The sequence below is a fragment of the Protopterus annectens genome, chromosome 7.part0 (genome assembly GCF_019279795.1).
Source record: "Protopterus annectens isolate FY-2018-M chromosome 7.part0, PAN1.0, whole genome shotgun sequence".
NCBI lineage: Eukaryota > Metazoa > Chordata > Ceratodontiformes > Protopteridae > Protopterus > Protopterus annectens.
Window position 1 is genome coordinate 1,055,740,339 of NC_056739.1, and position 18,698 is coordinate 1,055,759,036.

Genomic DNA, 18,698 nt, shown 5'->3' on the forward strand with positions numbered 1-18,698 from the left:
AAAGGAAAGGCCATTCATATCATTATTGCACATTGTTAATCTCCGCCCTCCGGCATGTCAATCACTGCGGGCACGCCCATTCCTGCGCGAACTCGGGGGTGGGTTAATAGTTTGGTCGGGCGAAGCCCGAGACCAAACAAAGCCAACCCGGTCTCGCTATGTTAAATGAGTTTAACATAGCTCATACAAACAGGTTATTTAAAAAACGCAGAGATTGCTAAAAACTTGCTTTTTACAACACTCTCGCTATGTTAAATGGGTTTAACATAGCGATACCAAAAAAATAACTATGAACACTGAAATGGGTTGTTAAATGGGTTTAACATAGCGAAATAACGCTTTAAAATAACAGCGAGTTTGCTTGCTTTATATTTTAACGTTAATATATATAAAAAACAACATAGCAACAGTGTTTAAAAAAGTTAGTTAATGAAAAAAAAAAAAAAACGGGACCTTTTCCATTAGTATAACTTAGTATAACTCGAACGGGCCACGCTGGCCAATCAGTGCGTTTTTTTGAGGATCATGGTATAATACACTTCAATTTCGCCTACTTCTAATTTTGAAAAGCTCATCACTGGGAAATAATGGTGGTTGGGAGAGTGGCCTGATGGTTAAGGTGTTTGCCTTACAAACATAAGGTGAAGGGTTTGAGTCTCACAAGGGATAATTGGCTAATCTTAAAATGGCTCGCAAGAGCAGTTAGCGTAGTATTAATCTATGCATGAATGTTGATTCCATCTTAGAAACTTAATTGCGTACAGTAACAAACCATGACCGAAACGGCCAAAAGCCCAATCAAAACTCATCCATTACAAAGGTTTACTGAGTCACGTTATTCTTTCCCAACGCTAGATGGCGAGAGCTATTTTACAGTTGCTGTGGAAGAGCTTCTTTGTCACGTATCTTGTTAGTGGTGTGGGGGAAGACGTCACGGAAGGCGAGGTTATCTTGGAAGAAATAGTTTACTTCTTGGGTCTCACTTTTACATGGACATGTTAGTATTGGTTTGTAATTTGTAGTTGAAAATGAAGTTGTTTTAAAGTTCCCAGGGGCATAAAGCTGTTTGTTCATGTAGCAGGTAGTATAGTGAAATGGAGAACAGTTATTTAAAGTAAGATGTGTTGTAGTTTAAGAACACTAGCTTATTAAGCAGATCTTGCATGTTTAGCAGTAATTGGATCTGCTCGAAACAGCTGTTTCAGTGTTGGACGGCGTTAGAATAGGGTTGCCACCTCTCAGTATTTAGGCTATGTCCTGCCAGGCAAATCTTGAAAAAATAACATGTCTTGAGACTTTTAGGGTTTTCCACTAATTTGCATTAAAAACTTATTTTAGATTTGAATCCTTTTAATGTTATGCGGGATAATAATAATAAATTCTACACAATTGAGCTTCTGTTTTGGAAAAAAAATGTCCTTTTAAACTTTGTTGCGGCTATAGTTCTGAAAAATCTTGCATTTCTATATTCTATGTTTGGCATCTAAAAGGTGGTGACCCTATTTTAGGCGAGCAGATAAAATTAGGCTGCATTGCAACATTTTTCTCCTGCTCTGCCCTTTGCCTTTATGGCACAATTTGATACAAACTCTTGATTAAAACTGCATGGCTGTGAATACACAGTATAAGTCTGGGTCCGCATGAGCGGTGTAGCAGAGCGGGTCTTCTACATCTTTGCGAAAGATTTAAATATGCAATTAAAAAGTGGCTTGTGTATCTTTTGGGTCTAATATTATTATGAGCTTTTGGTATGACGTGGGAGTGGACTTTATGCGAGTCCGGTTTGTAATCATTTTAGCATGTTTTACAAGGGCGGCTATGGACGAGCCTTGTAAGCATGTTTTGAAATGGAGTGTAGCCAAAAAATTCCGCTTTTTACTTAGACTGCTTTTACTAGACCCCCCACCCCGAAACCTGGCATTAAAAAAAAAAAAGTGATACATTGTTCCAAATGTTACCCGTAGCAGTTAAATTTGCAAATTGTTTTCAGCAATTCTCTCTCAAACTGTGGAAGATATTACGTTTAGATAAGCAATCCTTTCTGTGAGCAAATTGCTTAACAATTGTAAGAGACATTAGTTTGGACAGTTGTAACTGTAATGTAGCTTGAAAAGTTAGTGTTTCTGAGTGATGCAAAGAAAAATGTAGTCTAGTACAAAGAGTATGCCTTGGCTGGAGTAGCTAGGTTTATTTGTTCAATTTGTTTTCTAGAAAATATTGCCCCATACATTATAGTAATTCCTGCAGCTAAGACCATGTGTACATCATACAATTTGAGGTGCATTCCCATTTTTGAGTAAGGGAAAACAGTTGAAAGTAATTTCCACATTTAAGTATGCAGTGGCAGCATTTGGAGATACTTTTTGCTATGGTGGAGCCATACTTCTCACCTGTGCCTAATCTTTACACTGTTCCTCGTAAATGTTTTGATTTTCTGAGAAAACACCGAGGGTTACAGTTGGTCAGCAATGCCATACCCTGACTTTATGTTAGGCTAATGTTTAAATTCTCTCTTGTTTTTTTTTTGTGGTTGTCTAGAATTCTTGGGTAAAGAAGTTGAGTATTGTTTTGCACAGATTATGGTGGGTACAAACTGATTCATGGTACCTCAGTTTTTATTACTGTTCTGTCTGAATTTAGTGTGAGTCATGATTATTTGTCAAATGATTATTCTTTTTTACAAATCAACAAAAGTAAATCGGTTTAAAGCTTTTTAGAAGAGGCAAGCCCCTTGCACCCCCTGTGTGGGGAGACACCCCCCTCCAATTTATGTAAACTGACTCCATATTTGCACAGCAGTGCAGAAAGTGTAATGCATGCTCACTGAAAGCCATCGTACTGCTTTTAGTTGATTAATTGGTGCTTAACAAATGCACGTTTTCATTTGCTCACATACTTCTCAACTGTATTTAATTTTGCTTCAAAGTAATTTTCTCATGGTAACATGTTAACACTTTTTTTAAACAAATATCTGTGGTAAGTAATACGGGATCATTTTGTATGATTTGCATCTGATGTAAGTTTCCATATGGTGTTTAGTCTAACTGTTGTCATATTAGTTGAACTGGTAAGTAATCTCAGGAAGCTCAGTGTTAAGCAAGTTGCACACTGACAACTATTGAAATAATGTAAAAATAAAAACAGGTTTCTGCTCAAGGGTCCTCCACATGATCACTGAAAGCCACCGTGCTGCTCCCTAGCCACTCATGTAATGTAGCAATCTTCACGTGTAAGTGCATGACTGCCCTGCCATTCAGACTTTACCGTGCGTATCCAATACCTGGCCAAGTTTTTTTTAGTTTTAAACAAATGTCACCCAAAAGCCATCACTATATTGTGCTATTTTATTGTCACTCTTTACATAAAATGTCTTCATAACTTTTATTTAGTGCAAACTGCGACACTTTTATCATGTGGTGTTCTTTGAATATCTCTTATCTGGCACTGTCGGAATTATTAGACTGTCCAACATGTCCATGTTGACACTTTTTATAAATAACCCTTTACTTGAAATGCTTTGCATAAACCTTTGTCATGTCATGTTCAACCATGAAGGTTTTTACATGTGGTATTAGTTCAAAATTTTAAACCATCTAGTACAATACCTAATGCCACTCCTGTTTGCATAATCCTATATGTGACTCTTAATTTTCAAAAATAATAGATTTGGCCCTCCTTTGTCAACATTTTTTTTTAAAGAAGAAAATATTTTGGATGGCATTTTTAGCTTATGCAAGAAATAATCTGACAAGCAACAGTAGTCTAAGGAGCTCTTTCAGTCTCAAGGACAGTGTAGTTACCCAAGTAGGTTATTAATCACCTTCAGCATTGCTGTTATCCCCCACGCACCAGATATAAATAGTGCATTTTAGTCTCTTGCATCACTCGCACTGTTTCCATAACCTCAATTCAACACCTTTCCGTTAATGCCAGTTTATACTTGGAAATAAATGTGAAATATTTAACTTGAAAATGTAACTTTCACATAAACTTTGTGAAATGTTACATTCTTTTAATACAAAGTCAGCATTGCTTGTGTTATATCAGAAACAGGGCACCCCATGCTTGTTTCCCCTGACCTTGAACAGTCACAAATGCCATTGCTGGTAAAGATGAAGAAAATACATACTAGATGTAATTAGCAGGCATTGTGAAGTAGGACTCCACACTTGCTTCAGGAACCCCTGACTTAACTCAGAGGAGCTGCATATTTTTATGCTAATGCTTGATATCTCAAAAACTTTTAACAATTTAGATGCAGTCCTTCGTTTGTAACAGGTGGTGGCACAATTGAAGATAGTAGACTATGCATTGTATATTACTGGACTCTCTGTCAGGGGTTCCTACATTATTACAGGGAACTGCATCATGTCATGCTGTTAGTCAAGAAAGAAAAAATAGGAAATGTGGTAATGACAGAAGAGCATACCATATTTCCTAGCATCTTAACGTATGCAGTGCAGTCCTCGCCAATAGTCAATGCAAACATTTGTATTCCATATAGGTTCATAGGTTCATACTAGGCTATCTGCCCTAGGGCATTTATAAGCCTAGCCAGAGTGTGTTTGGCTTTCGCCACCCATTTTAAATTAATTTTGCTATGCCCTTTTTCGAGGTTAGTATACTGTGCCTCTGTCTAACAGTGACACAGAAGTGATACCCGGGATAAACCTACGATCTCCCATCCACTCATCAAGATTCCTCTTGAAGAGAGTCAATGAGGGACTCTGCCTAACCTGGACTGGGATTTTATTCCAGAGTGAAGGGAGCCTCTGGGTTATGAATCTGTCCCTCCAGCATGTCCTATTTTTTTCAGTGCTGAGGTTCAAGTCTCTCGAATGTGTAGCTCGATGGGATTTGGATTTTTTGAGGTGCAGCATGTCCCTTAATTCCGGGTTGGACATGGCCTTATACGTCAGACACAGGTCACCTCTGAGCAGGCGGTATGCCACTGAGTAGAGATGGAGTTTCTTTAACCGGGCAGCATAAGGCATCTGTTTGAGACCTTTGATCCTCTTGGTGAGGTACTTTTGGGGTCTTTCCAGTTGCTGCAAGTGTTTGGTAAGGTACATCCCAAAAGGGGCATTGTACTCGATTATGGGCCTGATGAGGGATGAGTAAAGAGGCACGATGACCTCCCCTAATCTAGATGTGAATCCCTTCATGATTAGGTGGGCTATATAAAATGTTTTTCTAACCACTTTGGCCACGTGGTTGTCAGATGAGAGATTGCCATCAACTTGGGTCCCCAGGTCCCTAATTACTTCTTCTGTACTTAATGGATTACCACCTATGTGGTAATTTGTGGCACTTTGTTTTTGCCAAAGGGATGACTATACACTTTTTGGCGTTTAGCTTGAGGCCATGGCTCTGGCACCAGTTGTCTGTTTCTATGAGGCCCTTTTGGAGGATGCTTGTGTCGACTGGAGAGTCGATTATGGCGCCCAGTTTGCAGTCATCTGCGAACTTGGTCAGCCACAGTCCTTCCGTGTTGGCCTGTACCTCCGAGAAATATATACCAAACAAGAGAGGTCCCAGGACTGAGCATTGTGGGACGCCACTTGTAACTGGTTTGGAGTCTGACATGGCTCCAGCAATTCTAAACATGTGGGTTCTGTCCTTGAGCCAGTTTGCAACCCATCTAGTGACATAGGGGTTTATATTTAAGCTGGTGAGCTTATCTGTAATGCCCGAGTGGGGTATTGTATCGAAAGCTTTTGCGAGGTCCAGATAGGCTGTGTGGACCACCTTCCCTTCGTCAATGGCCTTGGTGACTGTTTCAAAGACGTCAGCCAGGTTTAAGAGGCAGGATCTGCCCTTAACAAAGCCAAACTGGGTAGGATCCAGTGTCTGTAGGTCCCCAATATCTTTATTTATGAGGTCCATGATGATCCTTTCCATAGCTTTGCAGACCAAGCTAGTCAGGCTTATGGGGCGATAGTTTCCAGGGTCCGTTGAGGCACCACCTTTGTGGAGAGGGACCACTGTTGCTGTACACCACTCTTTGGGTACATATCCTGTAGTAAGGCTGAGATTGAACAGTAGCTTTATGTTTGGGTTTAGCTCTTCTTGGAGTTCATGTAGGACGCAGCCTGGGACACCATCTGGTCCCATTGATGCTGTGTTCTTTGCTTTGGAGAGGGCGGCTCCCACCTGAGCATCTGAGATGTCAGGGGGGCAGCACTCTGCTGGGATAGATATTTGCCCTTTTGGTGGGGGGGGGGGGGGAGTTTGTGCTGAGCCTGTCAGCTAGGATGTTGGCAATGTCTGTGGGATCAGTGTATATTTTGTCATTTTGGACTAATTCTGAGCATATCTGGGAATTCCCACCCAGGTTCCTAACATAACTAAAGAAAGCCTTGTGATTATTCTTAGTGTCCTGTGCAATTTTTCTCTCGAAGCTGGCCTTTGACGATTTTATGAGTGCCCTTAGTTTTTTGCTAATACTGATCAGAGATGCCTTCCCTTTTTGGGATTTTGCTCTATCATGTATTAGCTTCCTCCTTCTAATGTATAGTTTGTTTATGGCTGGGGTCCACCAGACAGGTCGTCTGCCTTTGGAGGATTGGGTCTTGGTTTTATTTGGGATCGCATGATCCATGCATTCCTGAAGGTGTTCATAGAATGCATTTATAAAGGATTCTGCGGTCTGGGCCGTATTTTCCACAGGCCCGGGGGCTTTGAAGGATTCCACCTCGGTTTTGAGGAGTGTGAAATTTGCTTTAGAGAAGTTTTTCATTGTGGTTTTCTGGGCAGGGGGTGGGGTCGGGATGTGAATATCCAGTGAGATCAGTTTATGGTCTGATCTTACTAATGAGGGATACACTTCTGGTCTGGAGCATAGAGTCCCCATGTTGGTGATGATCAGGTCCAGTATGTTCTCCCCTCTTGTGGGAGTGGTAACAAGTTGTTCCATAGCATTTGAGTTTATGAATTCTAGGAACCTTTGGGCAAGGGTGTTGGAGCTAAAGTAATGCTCCCAATCTATGTTTGGGTAGTTGAAGTCACCCAATATAATGGTTTTCGGAGAGACCTTCATATTTTCCAGTGTTCTCAGGAAGGCCGAGTGGGGTTCCTGGGTTTGGGAGGGTGGTCTGTAGCAGGCTATAAACTGGAAGGCAGTTTTACCCACTGTTAGTTGCACATGGATAGTCTCTGATGCTTCGTGCTTTGCCACCAACCTGGAGGTGTGGGTATCTTTGATGAATATCGATACTCCCCCTCCTTTTGTGGTTCGGTCCAAGTTTTGGGCCCGAAAAGCATGGCATGAGGTATAACCTGGTAGTGCTGGGGTGCTCTCAGGAGTCCTGAATTAGGTTTCTGTTACTGCACAGATATCGATGTTTTTCATGCTAAGGAGAGTTTCGAGTGCGTGCATCTTGAGGTTTAGACTTCTAGCGTTGAGTAGCATTACTCTTAGTTTCTTATCCCTTGTGATACCTATGGAGGTGGGTTTGTCTTTTGAGCCTTGCCTAAAAAAGGCACTATGGGGGTAGCAAGAGCCTTTGCCAATATCCGAAAGCCCAGGGGTGACAGGTGCAAGCCATCCCTAGCAAAGCATCGTGGTTTGTCGTGCATATCATCCCAAGCTGACAGGCATTGGATCCCCTTTGAATGACACCAATACTTAAGCCAATTGTTGAAATTGATCATCTTGTCTTCATATTGTGGCATCATTCTTGATGAGGGTAAGATGCTACTCAAGGTCAGGGTCATACCAGCCTGGGCTACATTCTCAGAGAGCTCCTCTGTCTCTTTTCATGTAGTCCAGGGAGGTACGTCTCAGGTCATTCACACCAGCATGGACAATGACTGAGTCATATTTGTACTTGCCTTGGAGTGACCTGAGTGCTTGTGTTATGTGGCGGATCCTAGCGCCAGACAGGCTGCTCACCGTGACCTTCTCCTTGTTCAGCCTGGTGAGCGAGACGTCAGTGTGCCTGATGATAGTCACCTATTACAAGTGTATCAGGTGTGTTGTTTAGCCTTAAGGGCTGTGACTGTTCGGCACACTGGCTTTGTGAGATATGTGTTGCACGTGTTTTGTTTTAGGGTAGCGGTTGCTTGGGTGTCTGCTTTGGAGGTCTCTGCTGCTTAGGCAGATCTTTATTTAGAGCCTCGAGTATGTTTTGTGTGATTGTGTTTGGTTTGCTGTCGTCGTAGGTCTATGTGAGACTGGAATTGTAGTGAGTGTGGTTTCCTTCTCCTCCTGACTGGTTATGCCAGTACTGAGTTGAGAGAGCTTAGCCTCCAGTTTGGCTATATGGTTGCATCTCTCACATGTGTTGGAATTTGTTGGGAGGAGGAGAGGGTTGTCTGTGTACATGAGGCAGTTGTAACATTGCCTCAAGATTCCCATATTCACCAGCTGGACCAGAGAGGAGATTGACAACTGACCTTTGGACATGCTAGAATAATGTTGGGAATTCCTTTATAATTGAAAACAAGGGCCAATGGGGAGCGAGGGTGTAGTGCTTTTAATTTTTAGTGCTGACTTATAATTGCTTTAGTGAGCAAGTGCCAGGTAACAAGTGCAATGTGTTACAGGTAACTTAAATGCAAAAACGACAAACAGTAACTTTCTTTCAAGCGAAGCAAGGAAATAAGTACAGTAAGCAATGCAGATATCACTAGGGATCCACAGAAGCGCTGAGAAGCCGCGTTTTAGGTGGAATTAGCGTTCCAGGGAAATAACAAGCATCAAACAAAGCTAGATTCAGCAGGCCTGGATCTAGTCTATGCTACAGCAAACAAGGTGTACCAATTTCAGTAAGATACAGTTCAAATATTCAGGCACTATAAACCTTTAACCAGAAATTCCCAGCTCAGAAGGGCAGAGTCCAACCTCTCCTCCCACAAGAGTGCAGACCACGAACCTTCTTAATGTAAAATAACTGGCCTGAAGCCCAAGTGCTTAAACCAGAGCTAATACAATTTAAGAATAACAGACACTGAGCTCTCAATCAGCAGTTCCCAACTTAGAAGGATGAAAGCTACCTGTCCTGCCACCACAGTGCATGCCACAAACCTTCCTAATGTAGAACAACTGGTCTGAAGCCCAAGTGCTTAATCCAAAAGACTTAGAATGATAGCTACACTTTAACCAAGTTACTACCAAGCAGTAATAAATACAACTGAATACTTTAAATAATGCCTGGATTAGTGCTCAAGTTATACAAACAAAGCTAGATTCAGCAGGCCTGGATCTAGTCTATGCTACAGCAAACAAGGTGTACCAATTTCAGTAAGAAGAAATTCAGATATGCATGCACTATAATATAAGCCTTCAACCAGAAATTCCCAGCTCAGAAGGGCAGAGTCCAGCCTCTCCTCCCACAAGAGTGCAGACCACGAAACCCTCTTAATGTAAAATAACTGTCCTGAAAGGCCAAGTGCTTAAACCAGAATTAATATACTTTTAGAATAAGACACTGAGCCCTCAATCAGCAGTTCCCAACTTAGAAGGATGTAAGCTACCTGTTCTGCCACTACAGTGCAGACCACAAACCCTCTCAATGTAAAACAACTGGTCTGAAGCCCAAGTGTTTAAACTAAAAGGCTTAGAATAAGTTACACTAAGCAGTAATAAATACCATTGAGAAAGTTTAAGATGATGCAAAAGCAAAATAAAGTAGGAAGAAACACAAGTACAGTAAAGGCAGAAGATTTTTTTTTTTTTTTTTAAAGAACATCCTGTAGGATTGTTAAAAGTTAAGATGTCTGCATACTTTTTATGGCATCTGAAAACTGCAGCTGTGGCTGGTTGGATACCTCGGAGAAATTGTAAGCCACATAAACAGGCTGTCCATTAGTAGTTATCCTTTTGACCAGCCACCTAAGCTGCAACAAGATGTATTCCTTCTCATACCAAGTCACAAAATGAATAGTTTCACTTTCAAGCAACTGCCTGATATGGCAGATTGATGACAGCAGCCGGTTTTCCTTTCCAGTTCCATTATCTTTTGGAGTAACCAGTTCCATTATCTTTTGGAGTAACCAGTTCCATTATCTTTTGGAGTAACCAGTTCAATGCTCTAACATTTTCCAAACTTCTCCTCAAATCCTTCCTTGCCTACCAGTATGCAATCCAAGTGCAGATGTCTCTCTCTCTCTCCTTATCCTGTAAGCAGTTGTTGCTTGTTGTAAATTGTCACTACTTAATTCCATTGATTTATTTTGTTCATCTATTGCCTTTATGGAAAGGTATCATGCTGACTCTTCAAAAAGTCAAGAAATTATTTCTTGATAGCTCAAGCTATTTTAACGGTCCAGACTCTGTTTTCATCTGCTGGCAAAACTACTTCAGGGCACCTTCTGTGTCTGCTTTCTGTCATCTCCTCATTGTTTGCATATTACTTTCCTCATCAACCAGGTGCACCTGAGTTTCATTGTCTTCCTCTATCTTCTCTTAATTTTTCACTGTTGTTCAAGCCATCTTTCCTGAGATGGCAAACTCTTGCACCTCTGAATTAAAAATTATGTCCAGAATGTAACTTTAATGCAAAATGTACACTTTCACTGTTGTTCAAGCCATCTTTCCTGAGATGGCAAACTCTTGCACCTCTGAATTAAAAAATATGTCCAAAATGTAACTTTAATGCAAAATGTACACTTTCAATCAACCTATTTCTTTTGACAATGCTTAAGAGAGCAACCAGACTTAACCAACCAGAAGTTTAAATGTGCAGTGTAAACCCTGATTTCCATGGAATTGTGGGGGCCCCATCCCTCATTGACTAATTGTTCCTTCTCATGTCCCCACATCCGTAGACATTGGACACTGGACAGGACATGGTCTGGAACTGCAGACTATAATTTTTCAGGGAGCCAGGAGTAACACCTCTCATTGTTGACTGGCACACACAGTGTCTGGTTTTCCAGGCTCCCACTCTTGCAGGTTTCTGCATCACCTCCTTTCTCACATCACATTCTCTCAGAGCATATGCTGAGGGTATGACTTGTGTTTAGCGGCAGGGTGCTTACAATTTACAAAGCCTTCCCCTTTGAATGATGAGCTGGTGCTGAATGCTCATTTCCATCTCCCACTGGTCATCTCCTCTTCCTTATAGGCCTGTAGTCAAACCCAGGTCATCTCAGCTGTAGGCAGGGGTTTATCCCTTTCCATCATGGAGATGACTAAGGGGGGTATCTTGCTGAAACATATTTTATTTTTTTTTTCTACCATGAGACTTATTAGCCCCTAATGAAGGACTTCTGAAGTTAAGATGATTGTTTAGTTTATGGCCGTTTTAAATTGCTCTTAATTTCTACTGGTTCCAACTGCCATTTGATTGTTGTAATTGATTTAATAGCGGTGGGTGGCTTCACTAGTTTATACAACTAAGAAAGCCACCAGCCACTGGTGAAACTTGTCTTGCTTGTTCACCGAGGTCTTCTTGTATAAGAATAACTTTGTTTCTTACCTAATGATCATGTTGGCTGAATTTGTTTTATTTGTTCATCATGGACCTTGCATCTAGTTTTGTTCTTTTAATGTGTAGCTACAGGTCTTAGCAGCTGGATCTTGCAGCTACTGGATGAGATAGCAGGAGCATCTTTGATGTCTTTTCTTATAAATGAAGGTTTCTGAAATTGCTGCCAAAATGCTTCAACCATTGCTGTGTATGGAGATTCAGGCATAATCCCTGTTGGTATATGGCCAAGATAGCAGGGGCATCTTTGATGTCTTTTCTTATAAATGAAGGTTTCTGAAATTGCTGCCAAAATGCTTCAACCTTTGTTGTGTATGGAGATTCAGGCATAATCCCTGTTGGTATATGGCCAAGAAAATGACTACTTCCTTTATGCCACTGCTGTATTTAGGAGTTGCCCTTTGGAGGTGAGAGCGATTTGGTGTGTTTAGTACAACTTGTGATGTTTATGCATATCTGTAAATGTAGGTATTGCATTGTTACTTTCAGTTTTAAATTCACTAAGCAGCGAAAGAGGGCGAGAGACTTACATTTGTTAGGAACTGTCCCTTTCAGCTAGAATTCCTGTTTGGGGAAGCGGCTAATGCTGCAGACAGACGGAGACGAAAGATTCTTTGTCTAGTGTGTGAAATGTATCCCTGCCTCTTTGACTCTGTTAGGTAAGATTTTCCATTTTTCAGAAGTGAAGGACAGAGTTGTACTTGTAGGGGTCAGCCTATCTGTGGTAGATTCTTTACAAAGGGCATGGACTCTGGAATAAGGAAGGTAGTTCAGAGTGCAACATTCCTTTCTCTGCTGAGAAAGGGTTCTTCACTGAATGACTTTGGACAGCCGTGTTCCAGTGGTACTGTTGTGGCTATTGTTCCTTCTGTCCTCCCACTTTGTTGGCCTGCACCTTTATGTAGTGATGCTTGTAGTAAAAAAGTGAATGGGAGCAGAATTGCCAGGTGTTGCAGCATCTGGGATGCTCTGTTCATAGATTGTAGGCAGAGAAAGGTTTTGACAAGCGATACATGGTAGAGGTTGTGTCAAGGCCTGATTGCTTTCAGTGTTCCTGGGTGTCCGGGTAAAAAATCTTGTTAAATGTTCTGGAAAAGGGTCATAAGAGTGATCCCTCCTCCCTTCAGTGGAGCAAGGTACTACTCAAAGATTTGGGTGCTGGAAGAGAAGACAAATGGAAGCCTGTTTCAGATTTCACTCAGTTGAACATGTTTCTCAAGGGGAAAAAAATTAGAGTGGCAACTGAAGGACTGAATGAAGTGTGGATGACAGTGGTACACTGGAAAGATGCTTGTGTGAATCAGCCCCACTGGGAATTTCCAAGGTTTATTTTTTTTTAACACCTTTATTGAATTATCAGTTAAGACATGGGTAAACAAATCATATCAGCATATTCCCAGTTGCAAATATTCTACATCACATATATTCTTTTGTATATTTGGCATCAATTCAACATTATATAAATTGATCAACTCCTCCCTTTCCTTAAATCTCACTCCTCCTCTAAAACATTTTTCTGCTTGTAATTTCTTTTTTTATGTAATTTTATCGTAACCTTTTCTAAATATCCCTCTTCAAGTTCTTTGATCTCTGTGTTATAATAGTGAATCCCACAAATACAGTTGGTTTAGACTTTGATTTCCATTTTCTAGTAATTGTGTTTTGGCAGCCACCAGAATTAAAGTTAAAGGTCTTACAATATCTTGGCAACTCAGATCTCCTCTGTCTCTCTTCCTTAGTTACATCCATTTGCTCTCCCAGTATTTCTGAAAGAGTACTCTGTAGGGTATGTTTAAGTCCGCCAATTCATTACACTCCCAGAACATATGTTCTAGTTGCCTCCTCCTCTCCCATCACACCTTCAACATTTGCCATCTGCCTGAGGAAAAATTATTTTGGAGTCTGCTTGGGGTATAAAAATACCTATGTAGATACTTTTAAGCAAAAATCCTAAATCTTCTAGACTTTGTTGCATATTTGAGAACATATTTGTGTCCTCCTGTTGTTTTCTTGTGAATTGCTTTATCCAGTCTCTCTTCCCAATATTTTTTAACATACTCTGATTCCTATAGTTATTGTGCAGTATTTAATATGCCCTGCTAATTGTATATCTCTTAGCAGCAGCTTCTGTTCTAGATTCAGTTAAAAAGTCTACCAAAGCAGGTCTTTCACTTGAGTCCCCTATCCCTTTCTCTTTGCCTGTACTCCGATATCAATGCTTGATAGGGAAGGCAGTCTTGAGCCTGCAGGATAAATGTCTTCTTGGCTTCTTTCTTTTCTTTTACAGTTCCCTTTGTAGTTATTTACTGCCAGTGCATTGGTTCCTCTGCCAGTTTTCTCCAGTAAATTTCAGACCCGTCTGGAGTGTTCTGTGTACCCCTAATTGCAGTCATCCCTGTCAGTAAAGTCTCCTTTCTCCATTCTTGTGTTGGCTTAGTTCTTAAAATTTCTGATTTATGTTATAAATATAATGTTCTGTGTAACCATTATCCCCATTAAGGATCTTCATCCAAAATGCCACTTTGTCCACATTTCTTAAAACCCCCTGCTTCATCATCCCTTTCCACTTTGAATTATAGCCCTTTGCTTGTGTTATGTATGAGTCTTAGCTGTGCAGCTCCTAAAATACCTTTCAAATCAGGTAATTCTAATTTACCTTGTTCTGTTGGAAGGATCGACTTATCCCACTTGGCACTTATCCTTTTCTCCTCCCAGATAAAATCCTTCAATGCTCTTGTAATTACTGTTCATAACTTTTTCTCTGGTTGATAAAAACCTTCCTGAATTGTATATAAAACTAAAGGGACCAAAATCATTTTCACTGCTTGTTTCTTGCTATTCATATCCATGAACAAGCTTTGTTTCTCACTTACTGCATTGTCTTTTGTTTAGTCTCTCCCAACATATCCTTAGCTGCCATAACAGTCCTTTTTAATCCATACCTTTGTATACTTAATGTTATCATGTCCCCATAAATATGTGTATTGTTGGACCAATTCTTGTGTGGCTACACAGTTTACAGCTGTAGCCTTTGTTCTGTCTTCAATAATTTTATATTCTAAAATGACTTGAAATTCTCTCAAGATGTTCCACAAAGCCAGCTTTTTTTGATTACCATAGCAGTTATGTCATTGAATTTCTGAGTTCCTTATTTTCTTTTCCACTGGCTCTAAATATAAAGCAAATAAAGGAGAAAAAGGACATCCCTGCCTGGTTCCTGTGTTCAGACAACTTGTTAGAAAGGAACCTTCCCACTTTAATTTTTGCCTCCAATCCCTCATATATATCCTCATAATTAAGGTCATCAGGGAATGGATAGCAGACCACTTTTAGTACTTGTTGAGGACCACTGACAACCAGGAAATGTCAGATCTCATACCTTCCAGAAGTGTGTTTTTGTGAACCTTGTAGATTTCCATGCAGGAGGTAGTATTTCTAGAGTACTTTGACAAGCCTTCTGTAGACTGATGGTCAGAATGTGTGCTAGGGCAGACTTCTTAAGAGTGCTCAGCTGTATGTCTGCAAGTCTTTTCCTAGTTGTATGTCATGAAATTCTGGGGTTTAGAAAGAAATTTACTGGGAAAATCTTTTCCACAGTTCTACCTCTGCCAAGGAGTTTCACTAATGATTTGCAACACCTTAAAATAATTTGAGCTGACTTTAGAAATTCTCATCTTTTGCAGATGGGAAGAGTGTGTGTTTGAACTGGAATAGGTGTCTCATTTTGGACAGGTCTTCAGTGGAGGGAATTAAGATGACGACAGGTCCTTGTAAATCTGAGAGAGTTGATAGTGATTCTTTGGTAATGTTGACCGAGACCCCTGGGATTTTACAAGCTGTGTAAAACAGTTCCAGCACAAGAGATGCATGATCTTACTGTTTGTGCAGGATAACATGGCCTGTCTGAGCACGAGTGTTTATTCCAGGTAGCTGCAACATGTTTGTGGACATTGAGCATCTTTGAAGCAATGGGGTGGCAGGTGAGTATCTTAATTTCCAAAGTCTACACTATTGTGATGGCCTCTCTCTCTTTTTAAGGGTACAAAGTTTTCTCTGCAGAAGTAGTTCATCTTCTTGACAGAGTTCCAAGGCCTTTGCCGTTGTGGAATTTCCAGTAGAATTCTATTCATAATAGTAGTAAATGCCCAGCTGACTTAATTTTGAACTGGTGCTTGAGTGATGCCAGGGGCAGTATAATTTCTGTGTGTTTTCATTACTTTTGTTGATCTCGGAGTTCCTACTAAACATGATGGTAGATAACTGGCCCATTTGGCCAGAACAAACATGGTTTTCAGTTCTGGTTGAGTTTTCGGAGTCTACTCTGTTTTCCTTTGAAGGATAACCTGTTGAGTCAAATAGGGGGCAGTGTCCTGCACCACATCCTTTGATATAGTATAGTCTGTACTTGACCATCATGGCTGTTGAAGTTCTTGTCCCTAGTAGTTAAAACTTTTCAGAGGAAGAAATGGTGAATGTCTTGCAGAAAGCTTGGAAACTAGGTAATATAAAGTCATACCTAAATGAAAGAGGTTTCTGCATAGGTGCTACAAGTAATGGCTGCAGGAAGGGTTCATGGATTTGGCAGATTGTAAGTTCAGAATGTCCCCCCCCCCCCCATCGTTAAGGTACATTGCTTATCTTTTTAGTGCACTTGTCTTCCTGTGGCAGTTATTTTTGAGGAGTATATTATATTTGTAACCTCCTAAGAAGAGATTAGTAGTTTTAACCTTGCTGTAAACTGTTTTTAGAAAGTTTGAGAGACTCCCCTTTTAATCTTAGCTTGGAAAATATTTTAGTAGCTCTTGTATCAGCTGTAAAGATTTCAGAGTTACAAGCTTTGCTTTTCCCCATCCTTTCACTGTCTTTAAGGTAAGAGCAGTTTTTTTTTCTTCTACTTTTTCCTTATTTTGTACCAGAAATTTGTCTTAATTTTTCTTGATCCTCTTATCTCCTTTGGTTCAGTCTTAGAATTCTGGGGAACTGATTCCTTCACTTTAGTGATTTCAGCAGGCAACTGGAGATTTGCATTATCAGAGTTAAATATTAAACATTCAGGAATTTGGATGTGTAACTTCAGCCCCTTACAGTTTGGGGATTCACTAGTGAACCAGAATGCTTTCCAAGAGGCCAACTGCAGATATTGGCCTGTGCTATGATAAATTATGGAAAAGCCTTGTGACACAAAGGGTTTATTCTACTGGAGAAGCTTTGGCAGTTTTAGAAAATCTTGTACCGTTAATGTTTGTGAGGTGAATACCTGATCGTCGTCTTGTACTTCAAGACGTTACAAGTTGATTTGCCAATGTAAGTAATGGGGTAATGTGCAATGATTATTTTTAAGGGAATTGTAGAGAGTGCTTCCACTCTGTGGCTTGGTTCTCTGTGTAATGATTTAGTTGTTGAGTGGTGTTGTACAGTTAGGTGAAGTAGTTGCTGTAACAGGAGCTATCGTATTCTGTAGAAAGCAGCTGAGAAATGTCACTGCTTGGTTAATACTGTGGAAAGCAACAAAGAAAAACAGCTAGTAAGGTGGCTTTTTAAAGATACTATTGTCTGGCAACTTGGTTTGGAGTTATCTGTGCGGGAGTGGGAATGAAAGTTTCATGGATGTCAAATTTAAAACAAACGGAGAGGAATCAGCTTAGTTCTTTTTTGACAAAGGAGAGCCCCACACACAAACTGAAAAAAATGTTTTTCAGCATGTCCTGAACTTTTCTGCATTACTAATGTCTCTGTATCAAAGTAACTCATTTTCTAATTTGTTATACTACAAAATACCCTGAATGGGGGGCTGACATAGGTAGCATGATTTGGTTTACAGTCAACGCCTTCTCCTTCCTGATGTCATTTTAGGACAGACTAGGGTTGCTAACTTTTCATGTCAAAAATTCTGGACATGTATGTGAAAGAAAAATGCGTGTAATTTTGGTACAACCCCCCCCCCCCCCCCATGCAGCCATTCCAGTGTCCTATTACTTGGTTATTTTTCCATTTCTCCCCAGTTGCCATAACACTTTTCAAAACTGTCAGTGTGCATACTGTTTTCTGCTTTACTTCTACAATGTTTACAGATATTTGGATTTAATTTAAAACTTGTATTTCAAATTTTATAGCACAAATGCTGATTAGACATTTACTAAACAAAGCTATTGAGTCCCAATGAAAACAGACTTTGCATTAAAACTTCTCTGCCTTTGAAATTCATTCACTGAAGCAGCATTGAAACCCACATTCAAAGAAAATGCATCTAGCCAGTGGCGGATTGTTTACCTTTGGGCTGTTTTAAAATCATAGGCCCCTTGCACACATTTTTAAGACCATGCAAAGTTTGATTCATCTTCCTGATTGTATTAAATTATAATATATAAAGATTAAATTGTATTCCTTGTATAGTACACCACTTGTTACACATGTTTTAAATTTGTTTTGAACATTTTTCCAGTAGGCAATGAAACAAAAATATGAAACAATAACAGAGCAACCCAATTCAGAATATTTAAACCCTAGAAGTCCACTCAAACTTCTGTCATTGCAATGCACCAATATCTGTCAACATGCACCAATATCTGTCAACATGAACAAACTCTGCAGAAGTAAAAGTCATCCTAATAATTCCACATTAGAGATCTGTAACTAATGAAAAGGTTGCTGCTAGCAAACAACTTTATATTTCAGTGTTTCATCTACAAATTCAGTGCTGGCTGCCCTTGAAGAATAAATTGCCTACGTTACATTAAAAATGGTAAGCTGTTAATATTGCAATAGGGAATGGATAACAAAAGTTACTAGGCTTCTCATCCAAAGGAGGATGTACTCAGGACTGCAGCACCCCATCCCCTTAAAATACAACACAGTGTCTACATGCTGCGGAATACTACTTCCTATAAACGTTCAAGTCACCCCAAGACGTACAGTATCCAAAACTGCATACAATTGGTTTACTACACTTTCAGTTGCCTATGCATCTCAAAGTTACAAAAAAGCTCACAAGCCTACAGTTTAACTACATTCTCTACAATTGGTACAGTCTGTCATACACAGTCAGAAAAGTACAGGTATGCTGAACAGCCTATGTAGATCTTACTGATCCACTCTCAGTACGTTGTGTATTATACTAACATACAGTGTGTCTTACAGAACTTCTGTATAGTTCAGCTATGTAATGTACTACTTCTAACTGTTCTTTCTGTTTAACTCTTGCTTCTTAACAGAATCTGTTATGATTCGCTTTCCACTTTTAGTATTATTTACTGTACTGTCATGGAC

At 40.1% G+C, this 18,698-nt stretch overlaps 1 protein-coding gene across 1 annotated transcript in view; it reads left to right on the forward strand.

Moving 5' to 3' along the window:
- Positions 1-665: 665 nt before the first annotated feature.
- Positions 666-18,698, forward strand: part of LOC122806850 (hyaluronidase-like) — a 541,692-nt gene continuing 523,659 nt past the window's right edge. The window contains exon 1 of the mRNA XM_044077610.1: positions 666-997. The gene's annotated coding sequence lies outside the window, so the exon portion shown is untranslated. The remainder of the gene's footprint in view (positions 998-18,698) is intronic.